This window comes from Dasypus novemcinctus, chromosome 27 (genome assembly GCF_030445035.2).
Source record: "Dasypus novemcinctus isolate mDasNov1 chromosome 27, mDasNov1.1.hap2, whole genome shotgun sequence".
Lineage (NCBI taxonomy): Eukaryota > Metazoa > Chordata > Mammalia > Cingulata > Dasypodidae > Dasypus > Dasypus novemcinctus.
The window spans coordinates 46556567-46566502 of record NC_080699.1 but is presented as its reverse complement, the minus strand read 5'-3'; the positions used below and the strand labels follow the sequence as shown (position 1 = coordinate 46566502).

The following is a 9936-nucleotide window of genomic DNA, read 5'->3' as shown; positions in this document are numbered from 1 at the left end:
AAAATGAATGGATTCCTCAAAAAATCTTAGAATACATGACTATTGGAGGAATATTCTGAATGTGGGCCCTGAAATAGTAATCAAGATGGTAATAGTGTACAACTGAAGGGGATGAGCTCCATAAACAAAATATGGAAATTATTTCTTAAGAGCAAAATGCAAATTGGATAGTTTACTGTTGAAAGTAAATCATGCTTTTCTTTTTTTAAATTCATTGTAGTAACATCAGCCATATGGAATCAGGAAATATTACAGGAACTTTGGAATTTATTCTCCTCAGATTTTCAGAGGAACCAGAATTGCAGCCCTTCATCTTTGGGCTGTTCCTGTCGATGTACTTGGTCACAATCGTGGGGAACCTGCTCATCATCCTGGCCATTATCTCAGACTCCCTCCTTCAAATATCCATGTACTTCTTCCTCTCCAGTCTGTCACTTTGTGATGTATGTTTCACCACCATCACTGTCCCAAAGATGCTGGTGAATATACAGACAGAGAGCAGAGTAATAACCTACAGAGGCTGCATTACCCAGATGTACTTTTTCTTGCAGTTTGCTGGGTTGGAAGAATTCCTGCGGTCACCCCTCGGGCTGAAGTGTGGTTTGCTGGCCTGGCGGGGGAGTGGCCGCGGTAGGCCTAATTCCGCTGCCCCCATAATAGGGTGGTTGGTCGGGCCCACCGCCACCCCTGAAGGGAGCTCGGCATGGGCGCAGAGTGCCCTCGGGTCTCCCCTTCTCGGCAGCCATGCTTCCGCGGCCGCCCCTCCTCCCGGATGGCGCCACCCAATGCCTTGTGGGACGGCACCCTTCTTCTTCCTTCTCCCTGCGCAGGCGCAGGGCAGAAAATTCCAGTCTGCTCTTTTCCCCTCCCCCGACAGCAGCAACAGCCAGGCGTGGGCGGAGAAATCCAGTCTGCCCTTTTCCCCTCCCCCGACAGCAGCAACAGCCAGGTGTGGGCGGAAAAATCCAGCCCACCCTTTTCCCTTCCCCCGACAGCAGCAACAGCCAGGCGTGGGCGGGAAACTCAAGTCTGCCCTCCACCCCAGCAACAGCAGCCACCAATCCCTAAACCCTGCCCCTTCCCCCAGCAACAGCGACAGCCAATCCCTAACCACCACCCCTCCCCCGTCCAGTACCGCCCACTGACCTTTCGCCGGCAACCAATCAGAACAGGGCGTGGCTTCGACCAATCAGCCTTCCCCAGCCCCTATAAAACTGTTGCCTCTCCCTCAGTAAAGTGGACTTGCGTGTTTACCTTGTCTCCGCGGTAGTTCTTCTGCCGTGCGCCCTCCAGTCCTGAGAGCCCCCGACAAGGGCCTGGCCTCCCTTGTCCCAAGTTCGTCGCCTGCTTCTCCGGGCGACCCCTTCGTCGCCTGCTTCTCCGGGCGACCCCTTCGTCGCCGGCTTTGCCGGGCGACCCCGTCAGCCAAACCGCGCAACCCCTTGTGAGACCGATCCCTCGTCTGCTGCTGGACCGACCCCTCGTCCCAAGTGGGACCGACCCCTCGTCCCAAGCGGGACTGACCCCTCGTCCAGAGCTGGACCGACCCCTCGTCCGCAGCCAGACCCCACCTCTACCGACCGAGCAAGCCGCCACAGTTGGCGCCCAACGTGGGGCAAGGCAACTCCACCACAGCCTCACTCCATAACCTGGCGGCCCCCCCCTTTCTTCTCACCGTGGGGCTTCTCTCGTGCAACATTGCTGCTACCTGAGCCTTGGCTACCTCATATGATCCACGGCGGTCTGGGAGAATCGCTGGATGGCTTTCTCCTTCCATGTCGGGGGCTTATACCGACCCGCTATGATTAAGAGGAGCCTTGGATTTCTTGGGAGCGCGCGCTTGCACGTCTGAAGTAATCCTACCACAGCCCTATGCCCTCCTATCTTCTCACCTTGGGACTTCTCTCATGCAACATTGCTGCTACCTGAGCCTTGGCTACCTCATATGATCCACGGCGGTCTGGGAGAATCGCTGGATGGCTTTCTCCTTCCATGTCGGGGGCTTATACCGACCCGCTATGATTAAGAGGAGCCTTGGATTTCTCGGGAGCACGCGCTTGCACGTCTGAAGTAACCCTACCACAGCCCTACGCCCTCCTCTCTTCTCACCCCTATCTTTTTGCTCTGCATTGCTGCTCCTGAACCTTGGTGACCTCATATGATCCACGGCGGTCTGGGAGAATCGCTGGATGGCTTTCTCCTTCCATGTCGGGGGCTTATACCGACCCGCTATGATTAAGAGGCGCCAATAAAACTCTCAGGAGCGCGTGCCTGAGCACCTCCACCCCTGCCTTCACCTCTGCCTCCTCCCCTCCACGCTTGCTCCCCTTTGCCTTGCTCCACTGCTCATTGTCCCGCCCTCCCCTCGTCGGGACCTTCTCTTGGCCCGTGACCACCGTCGGAGCCCCACCGGCTCCGACCCCTCGTCTCACCGCGCACCTCGGCTCCCATCGCCGTGCTCTCAAGGTAAGGGCCCCTTTTCTTATCGGCTCCAAAAGGCCATTAGCAATGGGTAACATCCTATCTGCTAAGCAAGCCCCACAAGTTCGGGCTCTTGCCGGTCTTCTAGACACTCACCGGTGTAAGATCTCTTTGAAACAGCTTCAAGTGTACTGGGACCTTCTTCTCCCCTTTAATCCATGGCTAACCACATGTCAGCTTTGGGATCCGGACACCTATACTCGCCTTATAGATAGGGTCACTTCTGCTGTGGAGCAGGAAGGTAAAAGATTCCCTCCTGGCTTATTACTGGTGCTTTTTACTATCCGCTCCTGCCTTCAAGGCGCCCCTACCATCGACTCCCCCCGGCCGAGCCACCGCCGCCGCCGTGATTGTCAGGACGGCGACTTTAACAGGGACCCTGATTGGAATTCTGATACTGACTCCGATTCTGACTCTGAGTCGCTTGTTGAGTGCCTTAATAACGCGCTCGAAAATTGTCCACCTAAACAATGTAATCTAGCAGTGCCGAGCGCCGGTAAAGATGGCGAACTTCTGCCTTCTTCCTCGCTCGTAAAGGGGAGGTCCCTTAGCCCCTCCCTCCCCCCGACGACTTCCTGCCTGGGTGGGCCGGAAGCTCCCTCCCCGCCATTTTGTAGCACCGCTGGGGACGGTCCGCAGCCATTTTGTAACACCGCATGGGCAACGGCTCCTCTCGCGCCCTCTGCGCCAGCAGCCCCCCCCAGCTCCACCTCCCCCTGGCAGTCCCCTCCATCCGATCCGTGGCAAGCTGCCACATGCGCGGCCCCCTCTAGCCTATTTTTGGACCCATATTCCTCCCCCTTCGGGGCACCTCCGCCTACCTCCCTGCTGCCTCCTACCACCTGCTTTCCCCTTAATGTAACTCCCACCCCTCAGCGCCCTTTTCCATGGTACCCACATGATGCGGAAAGTGTTAAACAGCTCCGCAAGGCCGTTAAGGAGGACGGGTTAGGCAGCCCTTATGCTCAGCATTTGTTAGAGGAGATGTCCACCCTTCTGTGCATCCCCCTCGATTGGCTCCAACTGGCCCGTGCCATCCTCACGCCTGGCCAGTTTATAAATTGGCGCGCCCATTTTCATGCCGAGGCTGAAAAGCAGGTTGCGGCCAATGTCGCAAGGGGTGTTAATCCCCCACCAGAAGCCTTCACCGGCACCGGTCAGTTTAGCCAGGCTGCTGCCTACTACCGCGCTCCGCCTGGCTTCTGGCTTCAGATTCGCGAGGTAGCCCTACGGGCCTTTCGCGCCTGCACTGCCAGTAGTGCTGACAAGTTCACTAAGCTCACACAGACCAAGGATGAGGACTTTTCTACCTATGTTTCCAGAGTCCTCCGGGCATGTGAGCGCAGGGTCCACGATGAACAGGCTCAGTGCGCCCTCGCCCGTGAAATTATCCTTGAAGGGGCCAGCCCCATTTGTCGACAGGCGATCGCTCCCGTGAGAGAAAAGTCTATAGACGATTGGGTAATTGCCTGTAACGGCCTTGACCAACAGGCTGCTTCTTTCGCCAAGGCTGTCACGACAGCCATGGCACTTAACTCCTCTTGTTTTAGATGTGGCGAGCCAGGACATTTTGCCCGTGAATGCCCGGCAGTCTCTGCACCGCCGGGCCCTCCTGTTCCTCCCCCCCCACCGCCCCGACGGGGCCCTTCTACCCCCTGCCCCCGCTGCGGCCGGGGGTACCATTGGGCTCGCGACTGCCGTATGCAGCCTCCCCTGCAGCGGCAACAGCCATCTTTAAACTCCAGGAGGGGCAGGCCTCAGCCCCACCCCAAAGAGGCTCCCCGTCCCAACCTTCCAAAGCCCTGATGTGGACAGTCCCCGTCATGTCCACCAGGCCTACCATGAGGTTTAAGATTCACCACCGCTGGTATTCTGGGACCCTCGACTCGGGTGCAGAGGTCTCTTGTTTCCCTGCTCATTTCGCCACCCAGTGGTCTGTTCAGGAAGGCCCTTCCGTCCAAGGGGCCACTGGCTCCTCTACCTCCCTTCGCGCCAGTCACTCTATTGCCTGGGAGGACGGTGAGGGACGTGTGGGCACATTCCGGCCCCTCTTCCTTAGCACCCTTGATACTATACTTTGGGGGCGAGATGTCCTGGAGGAGTGTGGTGTTCAGTTAACCACTCAGCCCCCCCAATAGTTTGCGCCACTGCTCAATTAACACCTCCCACACCCACTCCTCTGCGGTGGGATACAGAGGAGCCTATTTGGGTGGAGCAGTGGCCCTTGCCATCCCACAAACTCCAAGCTCTTCGTGAGTTGGTTCGAGAGCAGCTTGAAGCTGGACATATAGAACCGTCCACAAGTCCCTACAATTCGCCCGTTTTTATCATTAGAAAGAAGGCCACTGGCAAATACCGCCTCCTACATGATTTGAGGGAGATTAATAAGCATATCCTCCCCATGGGAACTCCCCAACCGGGACTCCCTCACCCAGTGGCCATTCCTAAACACTTTTTTGTGGCTACTCTAGATATTAAGGACTGCTTTTTTTCCATTCCGCTTCACCAAAAGGACCACCTGCGCTTTGCCTTTACTGTTCCTGTCCCCAGCCACCGAGGGGCAGCCGATAGGTATCAGTGGAAAGTCCTTCCACAAGGCATGCGCAATAGCCCGGCCATCTGCCAGCTGTATGTGAACGCGGCAGTCGCCCCCTTGCGAGATCTGGGCTACCTCATTCACTATATGGATGATGTCCTGGTCGCATGTGAGACCCATGAGAAGCTGCAGTATGTCCTCTCTCAACTTCGGCATAATCTGTCCGCCATTGGCTTAACAATCCAGAATGACAAGGTCAAATTTGAACCCCCCTTAACCTTCCTGGGGTTCCATATCTCCCAGCATGTAACCCCAATGGCTGTGCGACTAAATGTGCCAGACCGAGTCACCCTCACAGAGCTCCAGCAGCTCTGTGGGAATATCAATTGGGTCCGTCCGGCTCTGTCTGTTACCACGGCACAGCTCCAGCCGTTATTTGCTCTCTTACAAACCAGTCATAAACCCCCCTCTGCCGTGTCCGCAAAGATAGCCATCACACCCGAAGCTCGAGCCGCCATTGCCGCTGTAGATAAGGCCCTTAATAACTGCTGCCTCCAGCGGTTCGATCCCCAGCGGCCTCTCCAGGCGTTGGTCCTCCCCACCAAGGGAACGCCCACTGGAGTTAAACTCAGCCTGCTGTAATTGTTTGGCCGCTTAATGCGAAAGAAACCACCTCCCTCATTAGGGATAATGAGCAAATGCAGGTGCTGTGTGAGGGATTTGCAGGCGATTTCAATTGGCATTTCCCTAGTCACCGCCTACTCCAAGGCGTGTCCAAATTTCCCTTCCAAAGTCCTTTTTTCCCCTTCCTGTCTTCCTCCCCCTTTCCGAGGTCCGTCACTATTTTCACGGATGCGTCTAGAACTAAGTACTCCATGGTTGTGTACCTGGATGGAGTTGCAGAGCCGAAAGTCTTTACACATCTTAACCTACACTCCGTCCAGATGGGAGAGCTTTTGGCTATTGTAGAAGCGCTTTGTGCCTTCCCCTGTGAACCTGTTAACATCTTTACAGATAGCCTCTATTCTCTGCAAGTCTGCAGGGTCTTGGCATTAGCTACATTCTCCCCGACCTCCTCTCCTATTGATGAGGCACTGGATGCCCTTAAGACCCTTCTTGAAAAACGCATGGCACCCTGGTATATTGCTCATATCCGGAGCCACTCTGGGTTGCCTGGCCCCCTAGCGGCAGGCAACGACACCGCGGATCAGACGGTCTCCGCCCTTGCCCTTGATTCGGTCGGAGATGCTATCAATCAGGCTAAGTCCTTACATTCGAGGTTTCACTTTTCTGCCGCCTCACTCCACCACCTTTTGCCTGAGTTTCCAATTGAGACTTGTAAGCACCTAGTGCGGACATGCAAAACCTGTGCCCCCTTCCTGCCTCTGGGGCCTCTGCAACCGCAGGGGGTGAATCCCCGCGGCCTTAGGCCTAATTCCAGGTGGCAGATGGATGTCACGCATGTCCCGTCCTTTGGACGCCTTAAGTTCTTGCACGTTATAATTGACACCTTCTCCCACATGTGCTATGCAGTCCCCTTGCCTGGGGAGACTGCTAAGCACTGCATTAAGGCCCTTCGGCAAGGGATTCTCTTCATGGGGGTCCCCTGGGACCTAAAGACGGATAACGGCCCTGCTTATCGCAGTGAGTCCTTTGCGAGGTTCCTTCAGCTCTACCAAATCGCCCACCATTTTGGTATCCCATATAACCCACAAGGACAGGCCATTGTGGAGAGCTCCCATCGCCATCTGAGACAACAAATTGAAAAACAGAGGGAAATCCTCCCTCACGCTCCTCCCGGAGACATCATCACTGCTGTCCTAATCCATCTAAATCTCTTGACCTTTGATAAGGATGGTCTCTCGGCAGTCCATAGGCATTGGGGCCCCTCATACTGCCCCACACAGGCCCCCCTGGTCCTTTGGAAGGACCCTCAAACAGGTCAGTGGCGTGGCCCATGCCCCCTTCTTACCCAGGGCCGAGGTTTTGCTTGTGTCTTCCCGCAGGATGCCGCTCAGCCAATCTGGGTCCCCGGGAGATACGTCAAACCCGCCACCTCAGCAGCGGATGTCCCGCAGGGCACGGCGCCAGATGCGAGTGATCCAGCACCAACTGAGCCAGCTCACCCTCCACCCCGAGAGGCAACCATCCAACCCTGAAGTCCGTTCACTGCTCGCACTCTACCGTCAGTGCAGACGCCACAACCCTCGCCATGCTGCCGAGCCAATTAACATAGTCTCTCTCCTTCTCCTTATGCTCTCCCTCGCCACCTCTGGCCAAGCTAACCCCTCTCACCAGCCCCGCTAAACGGCCCGCAACCCGCTTTCCCCGGCCCGCAGCTTGCGGAGCTTCCTCCTGTCTCGACCTCACTCCTCTTCTCAGCCATTCAAAGCGTCCTTTCTCGTCCCCCGCCCCCCTCCTTTTTTCGCTTGAACCCCTACTGCGTTGCAGATTGGGCCACCCCATGTCGGCCCGCCCCATTAACATCAGCCTCTCTCGCGCCCGTGAAGACTTTGGCCTTCTTATTGTCCTCGCCTACGTCTCCACCACTCCCGACGCTGTCGCCACCACCGTCGCTGGTGCCCTGACGCGACTTGTCCTCACCGTTGCGATCCTCCAGACCATCACACAGTCTGCCTCTACTGCTCTTCGCCGCCAAGAAGAGATCAACTACCTGTAACGCGCTGTCATTCTGGACTTTTAACAAGCAGATGGACCTTATAGCCACCGAGATCAACAAGAATTGGACATTGGCCACCCTTGCTTGCAACGGCAAGATACTGCCCCCCAAATTGTACATTTGTATCCCCGTCATACTCACCTCCCTCTTCAGCCCCGCTTCCCTCATTGCTTACTGCCTCTTGGGCCTTGGCTACTTGTTGCTGCTGCCATCCTGGCCCTTATTTGAAAAGAAGGGGGAAATGCGGTCACCCCTCAGGCTGAAGTGTGGTTTGCTGGCCTGGCGGGGGAGTGGCCCCGGTAGGCCTAATTCCGCTGCCCCCATAATAGGGTGGTTGGTCGGGCCCACCGCCACCCCTGAAGGGAGCTCGGCATGGGCGCAGAGTGCCCTCGGGTCTCCCCTTCTCGGCAGCCATGCTTCCGCGGCCGCCCCTCCTCCCGGATGGCGCCACCCAATGCCTTGTGGGACGGCACCCTTCTTCTTCCTTCTCCCTGCGCAGGCGCAGGGCAGAAAATTCCAGTCTGCTCTTTTCCCCTCCCCCGACAGCAGCAACAGCCAGGCGTGGGCGGAGAAATCCAGTCTGCCCTTTTCCCCTCCCCCGACAGCAGCAACAGCCAGGTGTGGGCGGAAAAATCCAGCCCGCCCTTTTCCCTTCCCCCGACAGCAGCAACAGCCAGGCGTGGGCGGGAAACTCAAGTCTGCCCTCCACCCCAGCAACAGCAGCCACCAATCCCTAAACCCTGCCCCTTCCCCCAGCAACAGCGACAGCCAATCCCTAACCACCACCCCTCCCCCGTCCAGTACCGCCCACTGACCTTTCGCCGGCAACCAATCAGAACAGGGCGTGGCTTCGACCAATCAGCCTTCCCCAGCCCCTATAAAACTGTTGCCTCTCCCTCAGTAAAGTGGACTTGCGTGTTTACCTTGTCTCCGCGGTAGTTCTTCTGCCGTGCGCCCTCCAGTCCTGAGAGCCCCCGACAAGGGCCTGGCCTCCCTTGTCCCAAGTTCGTCGCCTGCTTCTCCGGGCGACCCCTTCGTCGCCTGCTTCTCCGGGCGACCCCTTCGTCGCCGGCTTTGCCGGGCGACCCCGTCAGCCAAACCGCGCAACCCCTTGTGAGACCGATCCCTCGTCTGCTGCCGGACCGACCCCTCGTCCCAAGTGGGACCGACCCCTCGTCCCAAGCGGGACCGACCCCTTGTCCAGAGCTGGACCGACCCCTCGTCCGCAGCCAGACCCCACCTCTACCGACCGAGCAAGCCGCCGCAAATTCCTCCTGGCCTTGATGGCCTATGACTGCTACGTGGCCATCTGTCACCCCCTGCACTACACAGTCACCACGAACCATTGGCTCTGACTCCTGCTGAGTCTGGTTACCTGGATCATGAGTGCCCTGCTTTCCTTATTATACAGTTTACTGGTGTTGTGGCTGTACTTTTGTAACCACTTGGAAATCCCCCACTTTTTCTGTGAACTTATTCAGATGATTCAAGTTGCCTGTTCTGATACTTTCCTCAATCATATAGTGATATATTTATCAGCTGGAGTGTTTGCTATGGGTTCCCTTGCTGGGATCCTTTTCTCATACTCTAAGATTGTTTTCTCCATTGTTGCAATCTCATCAACTCAGGGGAAGTATAAAGCATTTTCCACCTGTGCATCTCACCTTTCAGTGGTCTCTTTATATTACTGTACAACTGTAATTGTGTACGTTAGCTCTACTGTCTCACACAGCATGCATTCAGGTGCAGTAGCCTTGGTGATGTACAATTTGGTCACACCCATACAGAATCCCTTCATCTACAGTCTCAGGAAGAAAGATATAAAGGGGACTTTGAGAAGATTCATATGGAAGGAAGACACGAAACACTCATTGGTCCTAGAAAAGAAGCATGCCAACAGTACACAATGACTGAGCTCAAAGCTTCACGTCTTTAAATAATTCATGATACTAGATCTTATCTTCTGGTCAGGTATGTCTTTAAGTATAATGAAGTGTGATTTGACAACAACTATTGTATTACTATAAACAGAATTGTTCTTTGGATTTACTTCTATGCATTGGATTATACTGTCTTTACATACATGTGTTATTATGCTAATACATCAGGAGGTAGGACTTGATTTCATGTTCTATATTGTGTCACTGGATAATAAATATGATTATTTCTCTTCCTCTATACAAAATATTTGCCCTTTTCCTACAATCATCAAAAACATTAAAAGAGCTCTTGATTGAAA

At 55.4% G+C, this 9936-nt stretch overlaps 1 pseudogene; it reads left to right on the top strand.

The window, feature by feature from the left end:
* Positions 1–233: 233 nt before the first annotated feature.
* LOC139437735 (olfactory receptor 7A17-like) lies at positions 234–9607 on the top strand (annotated as a pseudogene).
* The last annotated feature ends 329 nt before the right edge of the window (positions 9608–9936 follow it).